Raw genomic sequence first — 20786 nt, forward strand, 5'->3', positions numbered from 1 at the left:
TTAAAGAGGATTTAAAAAAAATTAATTTGAGACCAACCAGCATTTCTCTATCTGCTCCAAATCTATAGTTATCACTTATTAAATATAATAAGGTAACCCCATGTTAGTCATTAAAAGACAATGGCCATACAGTAGTGAAATACAATGTTAGCAGTTTTCACTATCTGGACATGTAAAAACGAAACCCACATGTTGTACTTTTTAAATACAATGCACCGTGCCCTATGGGCCTTTTTTTTTCCCCCAGAGATATGGCCATTCCAGTGTATCGAAGGCCATCGTAGCGTCCAAGGAAGCCAAAATGGCCGGCTTGCGCAGAAACGCGGCCCTCGCGAGAACACCGTGCAGACGCCTCAGGTTGAGTGCAGTATTGCGGTGTGGGATAAAACCAGACTGATCCGGGTGAATCAAGTCACTAATTACTTTTATCAAGCGGTTTGCCAACAACTTGGCAAGAATTTTGGTTCGGCGTTTAAAAGCGAAATGGGCCTGTAGGATGCACAGCGATCCCTCGGTTTCCCCTCCTTATGGATCACCACGATGCTAGCGAGACGCTGATCACGAGGGAGGGAGCCGATGTGCCGCGACTCCAGAAACATGTCGCGGAAGTACGGCGCCATTTTATCAGGACACAACTTGTATAGCTCGATGGGCAGACCGTTAGGACCCATGGCTTTGCCCGAACGCACGGAGCGAATAGCAATGGCCACCTCTTCCGCTGAGAGTGCTGCGTCCATTAGGTCCCTGTCCGCTTCAGACAGGCAAGGCAATGCAATGACACGCAGCAACAGATGAGTCTTCCTCAGGTCTATCAGAAACTGGGGAGTATACAGTTTGGAAATGGTCCGCGAAACACTCAACGATCTCAGTCGGATCAGTCACACACACTCCATCAGTTTTCTCAATCACTGGAACCACACGACTCGCCCTCTCTTTTTTATCTAACCAGGAAATCATTTTCCCTGCCTTATCTCCCACATCATACAGTCTGCCCTGTTGCTCTCTACTCATGACTTTCGCAGCATCCGTAACCAGGGCTTTGTAATCTAGTTGTTTGAGGCTGAGGGTATGAAGCTTATCACGAGTCACTCCCAGTTCCAATTCCCTTTCAAGCTCAGCTATTTCAGTCTCTAAACGGACCACCTCCTCATTTTTACTTTTCTTGGCACCATCGATTAACGATAGTGCCTGTCCACGGATGACCGTCTTAAATGCCTCCCACAGTGATACAGAAGAGGACACGGACCCCTCATTCTCAGCAAAATACTGATCCAGGGACTTGATCAACTCGGCACGGGTTTTGGGATTGCGAAGATACCAGGGATTGATCAGAGCAACCCGACCTTCGTTACCCATACTAGTGTTCATCTGGAGCCACAGTGGGGAGTGATCTGATATGCCCCGGGCCAGGTGTCTAATCTCCCTGATAGAGGAGGCCTGTGCCGACGGCATCAAAACATAGTCAAGTCTAGAAAGACTGCTGTGGGCCCCAGAGTGGAAAGTGTATTGTATCTGGTCCGGGTGCATCAGCCTCCAGCAATCTACCAGCCCCAGTGTATCCAAGAACCCACTCAACCAGGATTGCGACCTAGTGAGATCACTGTGGGGGTAGCGATCTAGGGTACCGGAAACAACCGAGTTGAAATCTCCGCCTATTATCAGGAAGACCTCTGGAAGCCCCAACACCACACGCCCAAGATCTGCGAAGGTCGGGGTCTGTAGACCGGGCGGGACATATACAGAGATCAGCGAAATGGTCCTCCCCTCCCATCTCCCGGTGAGAGCGGCATAGCGCCTCCTATCATCAAGAATCACCTCATCTATTTCAAGGGGGAGAGAGGTCTTGACTAGGATGCCCCCGCCCCTAGAGCCAGAAGTGAACCCAGAGTGCACAGCGAGACGGTGTCCTCGCAGATTCATGGCGTGACAAGTATTTCCAATCAAGTGCGTCTCCGGCAACAGCACAACATCAGGGGAGAGGCGTCGCAACAACTGTAGCACTACTCCCCGCTTTATCCTATCCCCCAACCCATTGACATTCCAACACAATAGTTTCAACCCACTACCCCCATCCCGGAAATGAATGCAGAATCCACCCCATCGCAAACACAGTGACCAGATCCAAGAAGTAAACAATACGTTGCCTTGAAAAAAAATAAAACACACCCAAACACTCCCCTCCACCCCCAACTTGAACCCGTTACAACACCCCCCACTCTGCACCCCTGCGTTAGACTCAAAAGCCACCCCAACTTGCAGTGTGCCTGTCGCCCTGACATTAAACTAGTCTACAAAAAGAAACCCGGAGGAGGAAAGAGTCCCACTCCCCCCGCCACCCACGGGTATTCAACAATAAATCAAATTAGTACGAAAGTCATTGAACCCAGCTGTACAGTATGTTAATTGTTCGGAAGTCAGGAACCATATTGTCATTCTTGGTCCAACACGCCACCCTCAGCTCCACCCGAGTGCTCCGTTCGGTCGCTCCGCCTTGGTAATGTATCTAGCCAGTCACTCACTTTCTCGGGACGATCAAAGAAAAACGTCCGGTCCTCATATTCGACACGAAGCCTAGTTGGAAATAGCATCGCATATTTTAAGTCCATGTCTCTCAACCTTCGCTTCACCCCCTGGAACCCCATCCTTTGCCTTTGAACGAACTGGGTGAAGTCCGGGTAAAAGCTCACCGTTGTGTTTTCGAACTTCACGGGGCCGCCCACCCTCGATGCCTGCAGGATAGCGTCTCTATCTCGGAAGTAAATAATTCTGGCGATGATCGGCCTCGGAGGGGCTCCCGGCTTCGGTTTCCCACTCGGCACTCGGTGCGCACGCGCCACAGCAAAGAATTTGCTCAGTCCCGTGGGGGCGAGATGATTTAGGATGAGCTCCTCCACAAGGAGATCTGCAGTAGGATTGTCCGAGTTTTCAGGGACCCCGATTATACGTACGTTATTGCGTCGGGCCCTATTTTCAAACTCGTCCAGTCGACGAGCCATGAGATCATTGGAGGATCGCATGTTGCGGACCTCCGTCTGCAAGTCGGACACATCGGTCGTGAGGCTGGAGGTCTTCAGATCTAACGATTTGACCTTCTCATTAGTCTTCGATAAGTCCGCTCTAATCAAAGTGATGTCAATGGCTACAGTGTCGAGTTTAAGGGCGAGAGCCTCATATTGCTGGCCAATGGAGGACTTCATATTGGCAATGGCGCCCATGACATCCTGTAGAGTCAAGTCGATCGGCGCGGCCGGGTCTTCCTCAGCCTCTTCCAGGGTCCTACTCGTACCTCCGGGGGTCCCCTTGGGATGGGTATATCGATCCATGACATTCGTTTGGACAGTTCCCCCCCAAAGAGACGTCTTGGTTTTCCGCTTCTTGTTGTCAGGCCTGCCCGCCATATCGGGCAGTGTGCCCCCGAGGGGCCCGTGAGACATGGTGAAAATGGACGTCCGCGGTCAACCCGCCAGAGTCTTCAAAAAATGGGTGCCAGTGGCAGTAGCGGCAGCGTAGCTCAGCACACAGACACTTGCGATCAGTGGCACACGATGGACCTGCTGAGTTCGGCTAAACCTCGGGCAATCGGGTCAGTCTGGCGATCGAATGAGGCCAAAGACACACAAAGCAAAACAGAAAGTTAACTCCAAGGCGATGAGCAGAACCCATTGAGCCGTTGTTGTTCAACTACTTCCCGGGCGTCTCAGTGACTCGAGCCCCAGGTGTCGCCGTAGGGTGGGCCTCAAAAGTTCAAATCGTCGTTGTGACGGTTCCCGAAGTCCAAATCAATTTTTGAAAGCAACTAAGATATCAGCTGAGTTTCATCTCCAATAACCCGACTTCATAATCAGGATATCGTACAGGATATATGCAGAGGGCGGCGAGGGTCTCAGGAGCCCTGTGGTCACGCGGCCATCTCGGATGAGCGCGAAGCTCCTCCCCCCCCTATGAGCCTTTAAAGGGGGCAACCTTAGGGGCGATTTATTTGTATTAAAAAGGAAAGGTTAGGCCTTGCAAAAGGTGTATTTTGCCAGGTTGAAATAGCAGTTTAAAACTGTAGTATAGCCTGCAGGGCAGGCCTGGGCCTCGTTTTAAAAGGATACTTTAGTGGTGGTGCAATGATTGCTGCAAGCCCACTAGTAGCATTTAATTTGAATATATCTAGTACCATTTCCTAGGGACTTACAAGTAAATTAAATGTTCCAATTAGGCATAAGCCAATGGTACCATGCTTTAGGAGAGAGCACAAGTAATTGGACATGGGTTAGCAGTGGTAAAGTGCACATAGTCTTAATGCTAACCAAAAGAGGTTCAGCAACAGATGGTAAAGATCTGGGAAAGACCTTGACATGCCTTATACAAACCAAGCAATTTATATTTTGTTTATTCTTCCTGTTCATCAGCTCCAACTTGAATTGCTTCTTACGCGCGTAGACACACTGTAGCCACACACTCCAACAAGTGTTTCTGTATTATCTGAGATGGTGTATTGCTGCATTATTTTGGCTCCTTCTGGTCGCTAGTATCCCTGTTGTTTCTGCCATTGCTTCAATATTGAACATTACGGGCATTACTTCAAAGAGGAATTTGAAAATCATTGGCAACCTAATTTCTTCCAGAGGATTCTCTGCCAAAAGGATTAGAACTGTTGTACAGTAACATGGTGATTGTAATCCCTCAGCTTAGAATTTTCCTGAAACAGCACTTATGCAGGACATTAAGTTACCGCTACATTTCAGAAGTTCTGTGGCAGCCCTGTCCTCTAAATCAGTGCCTATGTGCTTTTCATTTTTTTAACTGATTGTTCGGATGTGCTTGAGCCTTGAGAAAGCTTTTTCACCTCTGTTCGAGAACATCTGAGCTCAGGTGCTGTGGGCTTTCGTGTATGGTGGTTTAAGGCCATTCCGCCTCTTCCAACGAACCCATGACTCTATCATACAGCTGTTCCTGTATAAAATATATTACAATAGTGTTAAGACAATCATTTACTCAATTGTGTATACTACAGTACGATTTTCCTGGTCTCAGAGTACTGTACGTGGTGTAATTTTGGTAACAAGTGACCATCAGTCAAAGAAATGTTGACAATGTGGTAGGCTAAACTCGAAATACAACAGAAACTAGAGGGTGAATACAAAGGTGGAACCTTTTTAACAGCAAATAAGTTCAGTAGAAAAACCATGGGAACATCTGGCAACTTGGCTACCTGGAAAAGTGCTGACATATGTAGCGTGTTGCAGGCTTGATCTTCCTCCTTGGTGACCAGACTGTAGGAACATTTTAAGACATTGTTAGAGCAATTTTACACCCTGCAAAAACAGACAGCCTCAAAGCTCTGCATCATCACTTCTGTGTTTGTTACATTCATGTTCTCATGGTCTCCTATGGAAATTTGATTATCAAAAATTGCTTTGGATTTCATAATCTCTAGTAAAACAAAAAATAATAATATTCTGAGAAGGGAGCTGTGGCATTACCATATATATTAACCCGTGTTTAAGAACATATTTGTAATCCATTCTATCAGGGGTCTAAAGTACAGTTTGCAAGGAATTAGGATGCCCATGTTCCAAACCATTGCGCCACTGTAGATGCAATGGACAATGCAAAAGGCCTGCTTAGTACCAACCTACACAAAATAAATCACAATTGCCAGGGTAAAGGTTAGTCTAAACTTTTTCTAATGTAATTTCAATGCCTTAGTAGCAGAGTTTCTATCTGCTCATCTGGATTTCAGTAGGTTGTAAATAGAAGGTCCTGTCTGTGCATCCAATTGCTGGTTAAACTTGAGCTGCTGGCCCTTTTAGTTATGGGTCAGAGAAATCTCAGGGGTAAATACCTCAGAAATGTTGCCCTATGGGCTAAAAGTAAAGGCAAATCCCATATTCCAGATATTTGCACTCACTGTGAGAATGGAAAACGTGTTTCAATTATTGGTTTCTCATTTGATATAATATTGGCTGCATTTTAGATTTAGAGTTAAAAGCAAATTGCATTAAAATTTTCACAAATTGAATGTTGGTCCCATTCTTAATTTGACATGTCCGCAAGGGGGAACCGGTTGTTTTCCCATATATATTATAGGTCCTTATGTGGAGCCAGAGCACAGCTGGCGTAGAGTCTGCCTGGACAGAGCAGCCCGCCCAGCCGGACACGTCACGCAACATCGCTACGGCAGACAACAATGGAGGACATCTGACAGCCATTTTGTGGGCCACTAAACCGTTTCTCTCTGACTGGCCAGCTCCACTGTGTCCACCCTCCCTGGGAAGCCAGATGGGTAGGGCATGGCAGTGTGTCTGTGCAGGGGCCGCCAGACCCCAGCGGTTGTGGGGGAGGGGTCTCATTTTGTCTGAATAACTCTCGGGTTGATATCAGATTGTGTAATGCAGCATAACCGTAGTGGTTCCTTCATTGGGATGACCTGAAAACTAAAGCGACTAAAGATGTAAAATCAGCAGCAAATAATACTCTACTTCATGAGATCTTACTGAGCAGTCTAAATAATATGAGTATCGAAGGAGTTATCCTTGACTGGATCAATTCTTACGTTAAACAATGGTCAAGCATTAACTTTAACCCTCCACCCATTCTCTTCCAATCCATTGATAGAGGAATTCCACAAGGATATACTCACCAAGTCTTTCAATATCACATTCTATTACTGCCCTGATGATACTCAGATATCCTTCAATCTGTAAAAAACAAATGACAAATTAGATGACTGCCTCAAAGCCACAGACTAATGGATGAAAAAGTAACCTCAAACTCAATGCCTCAAACACAGGTATCCTAATCTGCGGGGAATATAAAAGTTAAAACTAGCTAACAAAGTGGCCTGAAGAACTAAGAATGCCACTAGCAACCTCCTTCAAGGGACAGAACATAGGATTGATCATGCATTCAATCCTCTCCATGATCCCACACGTAAATCAATAGACCAAATCCACACCATGAGCACACTTCGAAGCATTTTCATTCATTTTGAATTTCTACGGAAGGTAAACCACATCATTCATATTATCACAACTGGACAATCCCAATGGACTCCACTATGGAGTACCAAAATCTACTGTGAGACAACTCCAAAGAATTCAAAATGCAGCGGTATGATAACTTCTGCTCCTTAAGATTCTCAACTACATCTCACCAGCTCTGAAGGCTGTGCAGTCTGCTTCTTGCCAGAAGTTCTACCTTCAAACTACTGTGCATAACAGACAAAGAAATAAACAGAACTGGAGCAGCAATATTTCAACAGAATCTCAAGAAATACATCTAGAAATAATGCTGTACTCTTGATGGCTCCACAACTAATTGTTCCACCATTAAAAAAAACCAAAAACGAATAGTTCTGCAATTTAAAAAAAAACAAAAACACTTATCTCAGCCCAAACAGCCAATCTATGGAATTCATTACCAGTGCTAACTTGAATCACATTTAGTGTAGAAGGATGATGAAAATATGGCTCTTCCCCCTCTTTAACCTCAGAGTACAAAATAAAGTGAGGATCTCACAAGAAACAGGACTAGTGCAAACTGACAAACTGCAATGATCACACACTACTGACTATACACTTAAAATCCCTGTGTTCCAGCACAGCTTATCTACCACATAATCATCAAAGATGGAATACCAGGTTACATCTGGAAATGAGGATGAAGTCCTTCTTCTACCAAGCACATCTCCAGAAATTCCAGGAGCACCAAAGAAATTCTGACAACTTTAAGGACTCAAATAATCTAAAGGAAAGAACTCTCAAATTTACAAATAAAAAGCACACAAAACGTCCCCCAGTGCGTGTACTTTTTGGCCTGATAATGCATGGCCACCACCTCCCATAGAGGTTTATTTTCATGTTCTTATAAGTTGAATGTTATGACATTCTCCCTTTGCCTATTCTCCCTGTGATTCCAAACTAAATCCTACTGAGTTCTTCCACACAGACTCACTGACCCAGTCTGTATAGGCATGAACCAAAATTCACATACCAGTATTCTCTAATAACAGTGCTGCCATCCCATGATACAGTGTCCTGGGACAACCAAACAATAGTGCAGTACACATTACACACATAATGTCCTTCCTTACCTGTAATCACAGAGACACAATTGGGAATGCAAATTAATACATCCCTAAAGCATCTGCATCTACAACAACAATGAACAACTTAGGTTTCTCCAACTAGGGACAGCATGAAACTATTCTAATAATGTTGCATAATAAACAACTAACTGCAACGTTTACAAATAGCACTAGAAACTAACTATGTGCCCCAGTCTGCATAGCGCTTTAATGCCGTATCTGTTTTAGTAAGCGCTACATAGATCTACAATCCCATAAAACGCTCTAGTGCCAACAAGCCGCCCTTGTGAATGCTGCGATATTGAATATGTAGAAAAACAATATAAAATGATATTGGTTCTAAAAAAAGACTAAATATAAATTAAATAGAGTTGCTTCATAATAAAAGCATAAATGGTATGAGTCACGGTTCCAAGTGCAACTTTAAATTGTCAGCCAGCACCACCTGGCTACACTTTCAGTCTTAATGCCTTCTAAGCCGCAAGAAGAAAAAAAACAACTGAATCACCCGCTTCCTGGCACGACCAGAGAAGAGCAAAAAGTTAAAACTGAAACATCAGTGGGCGTTTTATCACGACGCAAGTGCATTTTCTTCGACCCCATGATATTCTGGCCATTTTTGGCAGAATATACAACCCCCCCATAGGACAAAAACTCACGTTTCTTTCTAGATTCATGTGCATGCACAGTGCATATTTCGTGCCTTGTTTTCAGTCTTAGCTGAGAAACGTTTGGGCTGAGAAAGGAAATCTTTGGAACAGAATATTGCAAAATGTTTCCATAGTCGACCCTTCCTTAAAGAAGCAAAGAACAGATATCTAAGCAAAGGGTAACCTATGCAGTGGACCCTATGCAGTGGACACCGAGTGGAAGTGCAAGCATAACTCAATCAATCAATCAGATAATTTGTAAAGCTCGCTACTCACCCCTGAGGGTCTCAAGGCGCTGAGGGGAGTGGGTGCTGTTACTGCTCGAAGAGTCAGGTCTTGAGGAGTTTTCTGAAGGTGAGCAGGTCTTGGGTCGGTCGTAGGTGGGTGGGGAGGGTGTTCCAGGTCTTTGCGGCGAGGAAGGAGAAGGACCTGCCACCGGATGTCGCTCATTGGATGCAGGGGACGGCGGCGAGGACGAGGCTGGCGGAGCGGAGCTGGCGGGTGGGAGTGTAGAAGCTGAGTCTGCAGTTCAGGTAGGCCAGTCCGGTGTTGTGGAGTGCTTTGTGTGCGTGGATGAGGAGCTTGAATGTTATCCTCTTGTTGACGGGGAGCCAGTGTAGGTTTCTCAGGTGGGGGGTGATGTGGCTGCGGCGAGTGATGTTGAGGATCAGTCGGGCGGAGGCATTTTGGACACGTTGCAGACGACATAGGTGTTTGGCCGGGATCCCTGCGTAGAGTGCGTTGCCGTAGTCTAGCCTGCGGCTGACGAGGGCTTGGGTCACAGTTCTTCTAGTTTCGGTCGGGATCCACTTGTAGATCCTGCGGAGCATGCAGAGGGTGTTGTAGCAGGAGGAGGAGACGGCGTTGACCTGCTTTGCCATGGAGAGGGAGGAGTCGAGGATGAATCCTAGGTTGCGTGCGTGGTCCGTGGGTGTTGGTGCTGTTCTCAGTGCGGTCGGCCACCAGGATTTGTCCCAGGCAGAGGGGGTGGGGCCGAGGATGAGGACCTCCGTCTTGTCTGAGTTCAATTTTAGACGGCTGCTCCTCATCCATTCAGCGACGGCCTTCATTCCCTCGTGAAGGTTGGTCTTGGCAGTGTGCGGGTCTTTGGTGAGGGAGAGGATGAGCTGGGTATCGTCAGCATAGGAGATAATGTTCAGGTTGTGCTGGCGGGCCACTTGTGCGAGGGGGGCCATGTAGATGTTGAACAGGGTCGGGCTGAGTTATGAGCCCTGGGGAACACCGCAGATGATGTTGGTGGCTTCGGATAGAAAAGGTGGGAGGCGGACTCGCTGGGTTCTGCCGGTGAGGAAGGACGTTGTCCAGTCTAGGGCCTTCTCCTGGACTGCAGCTTCTTGGAGGCGTGTCACTAGTGTACGGTGGCAGACCGTGTCGAAGGCGGCTGATAGGTCCAGGAGGATGAGGGCTGTTGTTTCGCCGTTGTCTAGTTGGCACCTGATGTCATCTGTGGCGGCGATGAAAGCTGTCTCTGTGCTGTGGTTGCGTCTGAATCCGGACTGGGACGAGTCTAGGGTGTTGTTGTCCTCAAGGTGGCGGGTCAGTTGCATGTTGACGATTTTCTCGATGACCTTCGCTGGAAAAGGGAGCAGGGAGATGGGCCGGAAGTTCTTGAGGGCCTTAGGGTCCGCCCTGGGCTTCTTGAGGAGGGGTTGATTTCGGCGTGCTTCCAGTTTTCCGGGAATGTCGCCGTCTCAAAGGAGATGTTTATGACCTTCCATAGTTGGGGTGCGATGTTTGCGCCTGCTTTGTTGAATATGTGGTGGGGGCAGGGGTCTGACGGAGATCCTGAGTGGATGGAGTTCATGACCTTGCGTGTTTCGTCGTCGTTGATGTGGGACCAGGAGGTCAGGCGGTTGGTGCAGGTGGTGTTCGCGGTGGGGGGGTGGAAACAGTCGTAGTTGGGGCGGTCGTGGTGTTGAAGCTGTCATGGTTGTCAGTGATCTTGCGGTGGAAGAAGGTGGCCGGTGAGTCGCACAGCTCTTGTGAGGGTGGGATGTCGTTGGTGCTGGGGTTGGAGAGTTCCTTCACTATGCTGAAAAGCTCTTTGCTGTCGTGTGTGTTGATGTCCAGGCGGACTTTGAAGGAAGATCTCTTGGCTGTTGTGATGAGTTCATTATGTCTGCGGGTGGCGTCCTTGTGGGCTGTGTGGCTGTCTGGTGTATAATCGTGGAGCCATATCTTCTCCAGGTTCCGGCAAGTATGTTTGGAGGTCTGGAGCTCTTGGGTGAACCAGGGTGCTTTCTTGCTGGAGTGGCTGTTGGAGGGTTTCTTGAGTGGGGCGAGGGTGTTGGCGCAGTCGTTGATCCATTGTCTGAGGCTGTGGGCGTCGTCGTCCGGGTTGGTGGGGTCTGTAGGTGGGTTCTTGGCGAGGGTGGAGGTCAGCTGATCTTCGGTGACTTTGCTCCAGCGGCGGTGGGGCAGTTGTTGGGTGCGGTGGTGCGTGGTTGGTTTTTTGAAGGTGAAATGGATGCAGCGGTGGTCGGTCCAGTGGAGTTTGGTGGTGTGGTTGAAAGCAACGTGGGTGCTTGCGGAGAAGTCGGGGTCGAGTGTGTGGCCAGCAGCGTGGGTGGGTGTGTTGACGAGCTGTCTGAGGCCATGGTTGGCGAGGTTGTCGATCAGGGTGGCGGAGTTGGTGTCGTCGTTGTTCTCGAGGTGGAAGTTCAGGTCTCCGAGGAGGATGTAGTCCATGGAGTCGAGTGCGTGGGTGCTGACGAGGTCGGCAATGGAGTCACTGAACTGAGCCCGGGGCCGGGGGTCTGTAGATGAGTGTTCCTCTGAGGGTGGTGTTGGGGTCGGTGTGGATCTGGAAGTGCAGGTGTTCGGCAGTTTTGAGGGTGTCGTCTGCGTGGATGTGGACGTGAGGGTGGACTTGTGGACGATGGCTAAGCCTCCTCCGATTCCGTTGTCGCGATCCCTGCGGGTGATCTTGTAGCCGTCCGGGATGGCTATGGCGATGTCGGGCGCCGATGAGTTGTTCCACCAGGTTTCGGTCAGGAAGGCGACGTCTGGGCTGGAGGTGTCGAGCAGGTCCCAGAGCTAGACGGCGTGTTTGCGTGCGGAGCGGGTGTTCAGGAGTATGCAGCTGAGGTGGTTTGGTCCGGTCCCTGGAGGTTTGGTGGATCTGTCGTAGGTGAAGTTGCAGGTGCGGCACGAGAAAGGTTCATGTGTGCGTTTAGGGGCGGCTTGGAAGCAGCGGTGGTCTCGGCCGGTATTGAGTGTGAGGAGAGTGTTGATGTCATATCGGAGTCTGGCATCGTGGATTTTGCGTGAGCCAGGGGTTCTGTCGCTGGGCGCGGTGCTGGCGCGGACAGGCACAGACGGCCTTGCCTTTGGCGCACCTTCGGCGTGCCAGTGGCGCGCCCTCTGCGCGCTTCCGCAGTGCAGCCTCCATAAGAGGGGTAGAGGAGGGAGGATCAGCTGGGAGGCGGGAGTGGGGTGGCTAGTGGGGCTGCAGGGGGTCGGGGACGCAGGGACGCAGCGGCGGCAATCGGGAAAAAATGGCGGGAATACAGCGGTGGAGGACCTGGGGAGAAAGATAGGAGCAGACAGGAGGTGAGGTCACAGAAGGAGTATCAGGTAGCTAAAAAGAAAACAACAGGATAATGAGGCAAAAGGAGCAGCAGCAGCCGTTCGGTGGTGTGGGGAGAAACCTGCCTGCACGCAGGGTCAAAGGTTGCTTCTACTTCACTGTGCGGCCTCTTTAAGAGGGGCAGAGGGAGGGAGGATCAGCTGGGAGGCGGGAGTGGGGTGGCCAATGGGGCTGCAGGCCGGCGGGCCCACAGGGACGCAGCGGCGGCAATCGCGGAAAAAACGGCGGGAATACGGCGGTGGAGGACCTGGGAAGAAAGATAGGAGCAGACGGGAGGTGAGGTCACAGAAGGAGTATCAGGCAGCTAAAAAGAAAACAATAGGATAATGAGGCAAAAGGAGCAGCAGTTGCCTTTCGGTGGTGTTGGGAGCGACCTGCCTGCACGCAGGGTCAAAGGTCGCTCTACAATAGAACAACTTAAAATAACTATTTTGGAGTCTGATCCTCTTGAATGTGTACATATTATTCTTAGTGAGTTCTATCACCACCGTAGTCTGAATAAATTTGTGAGTGCCTATAGATTAGACTATTTAAACAAGTTTATAATAAGAAAGCTCTGAAGTACCACAGAGTGACTATGAGGGTAAAGGCAGTGATATTTGCTGACATGTACCCGATCAGGATATTTAGACTCAGGTTTAGTGCCTAAGCTCCTATCTACTTTTGGACAGAGGCGTTGTGAAGAATTGCCTAGCTCTTTTTAGGTTGAGCATAGGCAGCTCATGCGCCACTCTGGGAGCCATGCTATGTATGTACTTGAAGCCCCCGCCCATTCTCCGTCCATATTTGTCATTGGCTTGTGTCATTGTCCTTCGTAAATGCTGGCTTCAGATTCGTTATTAGGCTTGTTATTCCCTCCTTAGTACCGCCTTGTCTTCATTTGTAACCACCCATGAGGACTGGCCCTTTTAATTCGGTTGTTACACGGTACGTCTTTTTTAGTCTGTAAGCACTATTTCTTTAATGAGTTCTTCTAACTGCAGGAGGGCCTCTCACGCGCAGTTGTGACCACCAACGTTTTTATTTAATTCGTAGAAAACGGGGAGCTGTTCCGGAGACAGAAGGGGCAACTCAGCAATGCCTTTAGGGAGGACAAAGGTGTGTGATGTAAATTCAGGTAGATCTGGCGTGTTTATTTTCTGAACGAACATCTATGTTATATATGAATATGCTTTAGGTTTGCTCCTCAGCTCACTTGCTAAAAACCATGACTTCAACAAAGGACTCTTACCCTCTTATCTCAATTTGTTTCTCTGTGAAATGGATCCAAAAAAGAAAGAAACTCTGTGGCTGCCAATGTCTTGTTGGACACACTCTCCCACAACCGCAGGTGCGAACCCGATTGGTAGGTATTGAAGTATTTTACTGAGCAGTTCTCCAGTTCCAAAGTGGCAGCTCGCTGCACTTTACTCTGCGGCTCAGATTACCTGTAAAGGGTGTGCTTTCACCCCCAGCTCAATGTTGCTCTCGCTCATTTGCTTTTCTCTCCTTGCCTGCCAAATTGCTCTATCTATTGTTTGTCTCCATATGCTCTCTGTGCCGCTTCCCCGTCCTGCCATAATTTTTGCTTCCCCACACCCACACCCTCAGTTTTGCTTCCCCACACCCTCTCCTTCTGTGTTCCTTCTGCTACCTTCTCTTTGCAATCCCCCCCACACACACTTTTAAACAACCATTTGGAATGCAATAGGTCTCACATTTGCGAGAGTTTAAGCTATTGGCATTGTAAATGACAATGCCTTTTATTTATGTTTTAAAAACCAAAACATAAATAAAAGGCATTGTCATTTACTAAGCCAATAGCTCAAATTTGCGCAAATGCGAGACCTATTGAATTGCAGATGCTTGTTTGTGTAATGCTTTGGGAATTTTACAATTGCTTCGCCCTCTCACCCACATTCCATGACCAAGTGCTTCATCATAAGTCTATGGAATCGTTTGCTATGTGTATGCTCCTGCCACTTGCAAAAGTGCCTAGCAACAATTAAATTATTCAAACATAAGCAAGAAGAAATACAAGATACACAATTTTAATTTTAAAGTGCTATCTCGTGGTTGGAAATATTCTCAGGGTGAAGGTTTTAGTCGTGGTACGGAAATTATGGAACTGAATTTACTAAATTATGCAAAACGAAATGCCACATTTTGCAGCATAACTCAGGACATTCTGTAGCAGTATTATTTTGACATTTTAACACATATTATTTAGTCTTGACAAAAGTTCAATCTGATTGATACAAGTTTATGGCCTTAATACAAATATCAGCAACTAAAAGGGGACCAGTTAATGTATGTAAACGGGTTGTCACTCTGTGGCACTATACCTGGTACTGTTTTAGTAATATTGGATCCATTTGTGCTCTACGCAATTCTTTTGCTGAAATATGCAAGTTATGCTATTTCAATGAACAGTGGTCCCTAACAAGTGGAGAATGATAGAAAATAATTATAGATCAAGATTGAAATCTATATAGTCTGTCCAGCCGGACAGGGTTTAATAACAGGAATGCAAGTATAGCAAATCAATTAAGTACAATATCAAAGTGGGACACAGCCTGTGTCCTACTACTGTACAAAGACAATTGTGACATACAGAGACGAGTGAGGCAAGAGCAGGCAGTCTGCATGTATTTCAGGTTTTGCAGACGAATATTTACAAAGAATACACTGTTGTGATTAAGCAAATGATATATTCAAATCATCCAGTGTAAGGTGTCGACGGCGTTTCGATCCCCTTAAAAAATAGCGGGATCATCATCAGGACGTTAAACATTCATGCCTTTTTAGATACTAAAACCAAAATCAAGCCCAGACATATAAGTGAACCATACAGACAATAATACAATACAATAATAAGACGATAAGAGGGAAAAAACGGGGTAGGTAATAGGGAGAAAAAGTACAAAAATTAAGAAAAACCGGTCATATGGAAAATTAAAAACATACATGACATGTCTACTGAATTCAATAATCCCTATATTGAGCAATAACATTAGGACACGCATATTGCCTAGGAGGACTAACCGTGTCTAACAGGTAGAAATTTAGCAAAGAAATGGTGGACCCGTGCAATTTAGGAAAAGCAGATTATTGTGGGTGTGAAAATATGGGTCCACCGGGTGATAATAGCCGGGAAATGGATGTGTGTGGTGAAAAGCAGGGTGCACGGCTTACCACATTGGTTCGCGGTTCACATCTGTGAAGAGTCCGCTAAGGAATGCAATAGCATAGACCAATAACAAAAAACAAATTACAGCGTGAGGTAAGCGCTCTGGGTAAAAGAATGATGAACGTGACAGAACCTAGCTGAAAAAGCTTACCGCCAGTGCAGGTCTGCTTAGAACGGGGACCCAATGGTAGCCCCTGTAAAACAAGGCGGGAAGAGTCGGTAAGGAGCGAGCCAATTTGTACAAATGGTGGCTTCGAAATTTCGGGGTAAAGAGTGGTGCTTACTGGGGAACTGCCGCAATGGGGTTCCAAGTACCGCGAGGAGCCGATGCTCGAGTGGACTGTGAGGCCGGGGAGAAGTCTCCATTAGGAGGGCAAAGCGATCATGTGATCAACATCACGTGATCCACGGGGTCTGATGGAGGCACTAGGTTAGGAAACCACGGCGGCCATCTTAGGATGTGCAATTATTTACAGTGAAGGTGTGGTTAAATAAAGGGAGAGCGAGTTATATGTGCACAGGAGGTGAATTAAACACGCGGTGAATTAAATGTGCACGTTATATGTGCACAGGAGGTGAATTAAACATATAGTTAGGTCAAAATACATGTACATTTGCCCAAATAACAAGGCCAAGGGAGCCTTTTTAAATGATTACTGTGCATGTTCCAGTCAGAAAGTTCATTTCAAGATAAATGATTATAGTAACGAAGGTCCATTTCAAAGTCAAGGATTATAGGAGCGAAGTCCAGTCCTCCAGGCGGTTGAGTCCAGTATGGATACTTTTAGTTCAGGGTATCCATTTTAACTCCTCTTTATTCAAAAGTACACTCAGATCACCTCCTCTTGGTGGACTTTTCACCACATCAACAATTGTCCATTTCAAATCCATTTCAGTGTGTTCCTTCTCCACAAAATGATCAACTAAGGGCGCGTTGGGTGTCTTACTTCGGATTAGGCTTTTGTGTTGGCCTATTCGCAGGCGTGCCTTTTGGGTAGTCTGTCCTATATATATCAGTTCACAAGGACAGAAGATTGCATAGATTATATTGGCACTGTTACAGTTGGTGAAGTGTTGTCTGTGAAAAGTAATAGAGCCAAAAATAAAATCTTTTCCTTCAATCGTACATTCACACACACTGCAAGAGCCGCATTTTACGTGCCCGATTAGTGGTAGGAACCCCCACAGTTCATTAATTGTACCCTTGATGTTTTCAGAAGGAAAAGCGGCTCTCACTAGATGTTCTTTCATATTTTTAGCCTTTTTGAAAGCAAAAAGAGGGCGTTCCAGGTTCAAGCAGCCTGCATTAAGTGTTGGCCAATGGTTAGTGATGCTTTTTTTATGGCATTTGAGACTGGTGTGAAAGTGGTAACACAAACTAGCCAATTCTGTGTTCTTTTCTCTTTTGGTTCCAGTAGGGTCTCCCTTGGACAGTACCAGGCCCGTTTCATTGATCGACGGATACGTTTCCTAGGGTAGCCTCTTGCTAGGAGCTTATTGCTAAGAGTACCTGCTTCTTTAAAATAGTCTTTTTTGTGAAAACAATTTCTTCTGATGCAGAGAAATTGTGAGTAGGGAAGAGAGTCTCTCAATGCCTTTGGGTGATGGCTTTGGTAGCTAAGCAAAGTGTTACGTTCAGTCGGCTTGCGATAAAGACTAGTAACCAATTTCCCATCATTGTCTAAGATGTTGAGGTCAAGGAAGGGGATTTGCTGTTGATTAGTGGACAGAGTGAACTGAAGACCATTACAGTTATTGTTCAACCAATGTTGAAATTGTAAAAGGAGATCGTGGGAGTCACGCCAGATGAGGAAGATGTCATCTATATATCTCTTCCACAGGGCAATGCCACTGTGGAAGGGATTTACAGAGGACAGGATGCGGTGACACTCAAGGTGGTCCATGTAAAGAATAGCCAGGTTTGGGGCAAAAATAGCTCCCATAGAGGTTCCTCTCACCTGACCAGAGTACTGGTCATTGAACAAAAAGAAATTCTTGGTGAGACAAATCTCAAGCAATTGCAGGATGAACAGTGTGGGAACTGCATGAGGGCGGGGACGTGTGTCCAGAATTTTTTCCATGACCAACAGAGAGTCCACCTGGGGAATATTGGTGTATAGGGACTCCACATCCAAGGTACAAAGTATCTCAGATGTGGTGTCAAAAGGGTACTCCTCTATCATGTTGATCATAGCCATGCTATCCTGTATATAGCATTCAGTGCGGGGTACAAATTCCTTTATGAAATGATCAACATAGTGTCCAAGGGGCTCAAGAACAGATCCACACCCGGAGACAATAGGTCTACCGGGTGGATTTTCGGTGTTTTTATGGACCTTTGGTTAGTCCTCCTAGGCAATATGCGTGTCCTAATGTTATTGCTCAATATAGGGATTATTGAATTCAGTAGACATGTCATGTATGTTTTTAATTTTCCATATGACCGGTTTTTCTTAATTTTTGTACTTTTGCTCCCTATTACCTACCCCGTTTTTTCCCTCTTATCGTCTTATTATTGTATTGTATTATTGTCTGTATGGTTCACTTATATGTCTGGGCTTGATTTTGGTTTTAGTATCTAAAAAGGCATGAATGTTTAATGTCCTGATGATGATCCCGCTATTTTTTAAGGGGATTGAAACGCCGTCGACACCTTACACTGGATGATTTGATTATATCATTTGCTTAATCACAACAGTGTATTCTTTGTAATTATTCGTCTGCAAAACCTGGAATACATGCAGACTGCCTGCTCTTGCCTCACTCGTCTCTGTATGTCACAATTGTCTTTGTACAGTAGTAGGACACAGGCTGTGTCCCACTTTGATATTGTACTTGATTGATTGACTATACTTGCATTCCTGTTATTAAACCCTGTCCGGCTGGACAGACTATATAGATTTCAATCTTGATCTATAATTATTTTTTATCATTCTCCACTTGTTAGGGACCACTGTTCCTTGAAATAATATATGCACCCAAGGTCCCTCACCTATTGCTCCTTTGGGTATCCCTTGTACTATATAACAATATGGAAGTTATGCAGCAGATGGATTAAGTAGTATCAGTAATATGTTTATGGTATGAACTACTCATTATAATAAGACCACAAAGTATAAAACAGATAACCCACTTAATAAGACATCCCCCCTTTATAAGACATCAATTTCAATTCTGTGATAAAATAATCCAATGGTCAAAAATATTAGTAACACGAATTAGTTAAAACTTCTGTATCTTACTGACATGTTTGAGATTAAAGTATGCTTTAACATGAAATGTCATACTATTACTCCTAAAAGAATTACTTTGTGCATTAAACACATTTAAACAGCCTCTTCTATGTCCTCGCCTTCAGTACTCAGAAGTGTTCCGGTAGATACTGCTTTCGGATATCCAGAAGGTTGGGGCACAGACAAATAATGTGACGCCGCATTGACTCATCCTTATACCCGCCAACTACATCCCCAGGATTCTACAAAGCAGGTCTTCCATGATCCTTCAAATTAGGCAAGCAAAATGTACAGTAATCTAAATGTTGAAATTTCATTTTAACATGAACTTCCAACTTTGAGTTGGTATATGTATATAGGAGTCTAGAACCAAACCTAAATGTATATATTTCAGTGCTGCTCGAAAGTCTTCGCAACAATTATCCAACAAGGTTTTGTTTATTTGTCTCTTCGGATTATCTTTGGACATCCCACTAAGGATATGTAGGTGTTGTAAATTCTGTGCCATCATTGATTACTTTAATTTTAAAGAACAATGGTTCGAGGTAGGCCGTAAGAGGTCCTTAGAGGGAAAAAGAGCGAGTATTTAATAAGTCGCTAGGGAGCAATGGTAGTAGGTAAGGATAAGAGTTTTTTTATTTTTACTCTTTTCTCTTAACGATATACATAAATATATATACTGTATTGCAGGTGCTCAGGTGAATAATACGGTGCAGAACGTGACATAAGTGATCAAAGTGAACGGACTGTCACACAACAACAAGGATAAAAACACACAACAATTATATACAATAGAACAAGTGAAATTCCTTGGGTAGGTCGACGGCGTTTCGATCTATATTGTTTTAGATCTTCATCAGGACAGTTGAGCCTCCTGAAACTACAAGAATTTCAATTACACTCTGTTTCCTGTATGTGTACTTTACTGGCATTCCTACATGTTTGCTTTAATATGCCATTGTTTGGGTGCTCCCGGGAAGGTAAGAAATTAGACTTAAAATAAATTAAATGAAATGGATTCTACAGCATGCACATGTGCTTATCACTATACATGCGTTTTTTGAAGGAATAATAAGGGGGTTATGTGATTAAACCTCACCCTAGTGCGTGGCGCTTATGCAGACACAAGTTATATATAAGCGCATGCATTTACGTAATTGGTTTGTCACAATTTTAAAATGTACCTTAGTGCGTGGCGCTCATGCAGATACAAGTTGTATGTAAGCGCATGCATTTCAGTAATTGGTTTGTCACAATATTAAAATGTACCTTGCCGGTGGGTAGGGCAAGGATAGTCATTCGTACAATACAGCTGGTTGGGTGTCGCTTTTTTCAAAGAATCTGCAGGTAATGTAAATTATATAGACATTGGTTGGGCTTGGTCGCTGTAAACATGCATTAACTCTGAGCGAGTATGGCAGAATTAAGGGGCTAAGAAATAACCATATTCGCTGCTACGTTCAAGAAACGTACTTAAAAATTATCGGAATTGCGTCTTCCAATGAGGAATTCAAGTAGCGCTCGTTCACTTCTATGTAGGCAAGGGTCCTACTTGAACTTATAAATCGAGAGACAAGAGTAATTATTAGAACCTATGAAGTGCTATTAGCCATAGTTAGAGTGAAGCGGGCAGGGCTACTTACTTACAGAAGATTAATCAAGTTAAAACACAATCAGTGTAGAAGGGGGTTCCAAAAGCGCATTCGTCGCTATGGTAGAAATTGGCGCCTGAAACTAAAAAACATTTTGGTCAGTGCGTGGCTAGTTTAATTAAAACCAACACGGTGGGCGTAACCGTGTGGTCGGCGCTACACTTACTGAATCGTCGTAGTTCTGTGTGGCAGGAGAAGGGGGTCCGAGTACCTCTTTCGCAGTAGCTCACAATCAAGCGAGCGTCCATAACTCCATTAATAGCGTGTTGAGGTTATTGCGCGCGCAAGCCCGGAAGCGTATCTGGGGGGAACATGCGCGTTGAGGGATAATGGGAGCATGCGTTCGTGATTAGTGTTGGAATTGGGCACATGCGTGGAAAGAGTTGCGAATAAAC

Source organism: Lissotriton helveticus, chromosome 9 (assembly GCF_964261635.1).
Source record: "Lissotriton helveticus chromosome 9, aLisHel1.1, whole genome shotgun sequence".
NCBI lineage: Eukaryota > Metazoa > Chordata > Amphibia > Caudata > Salamandridae > Lissotriton > Lissotriton helveticus.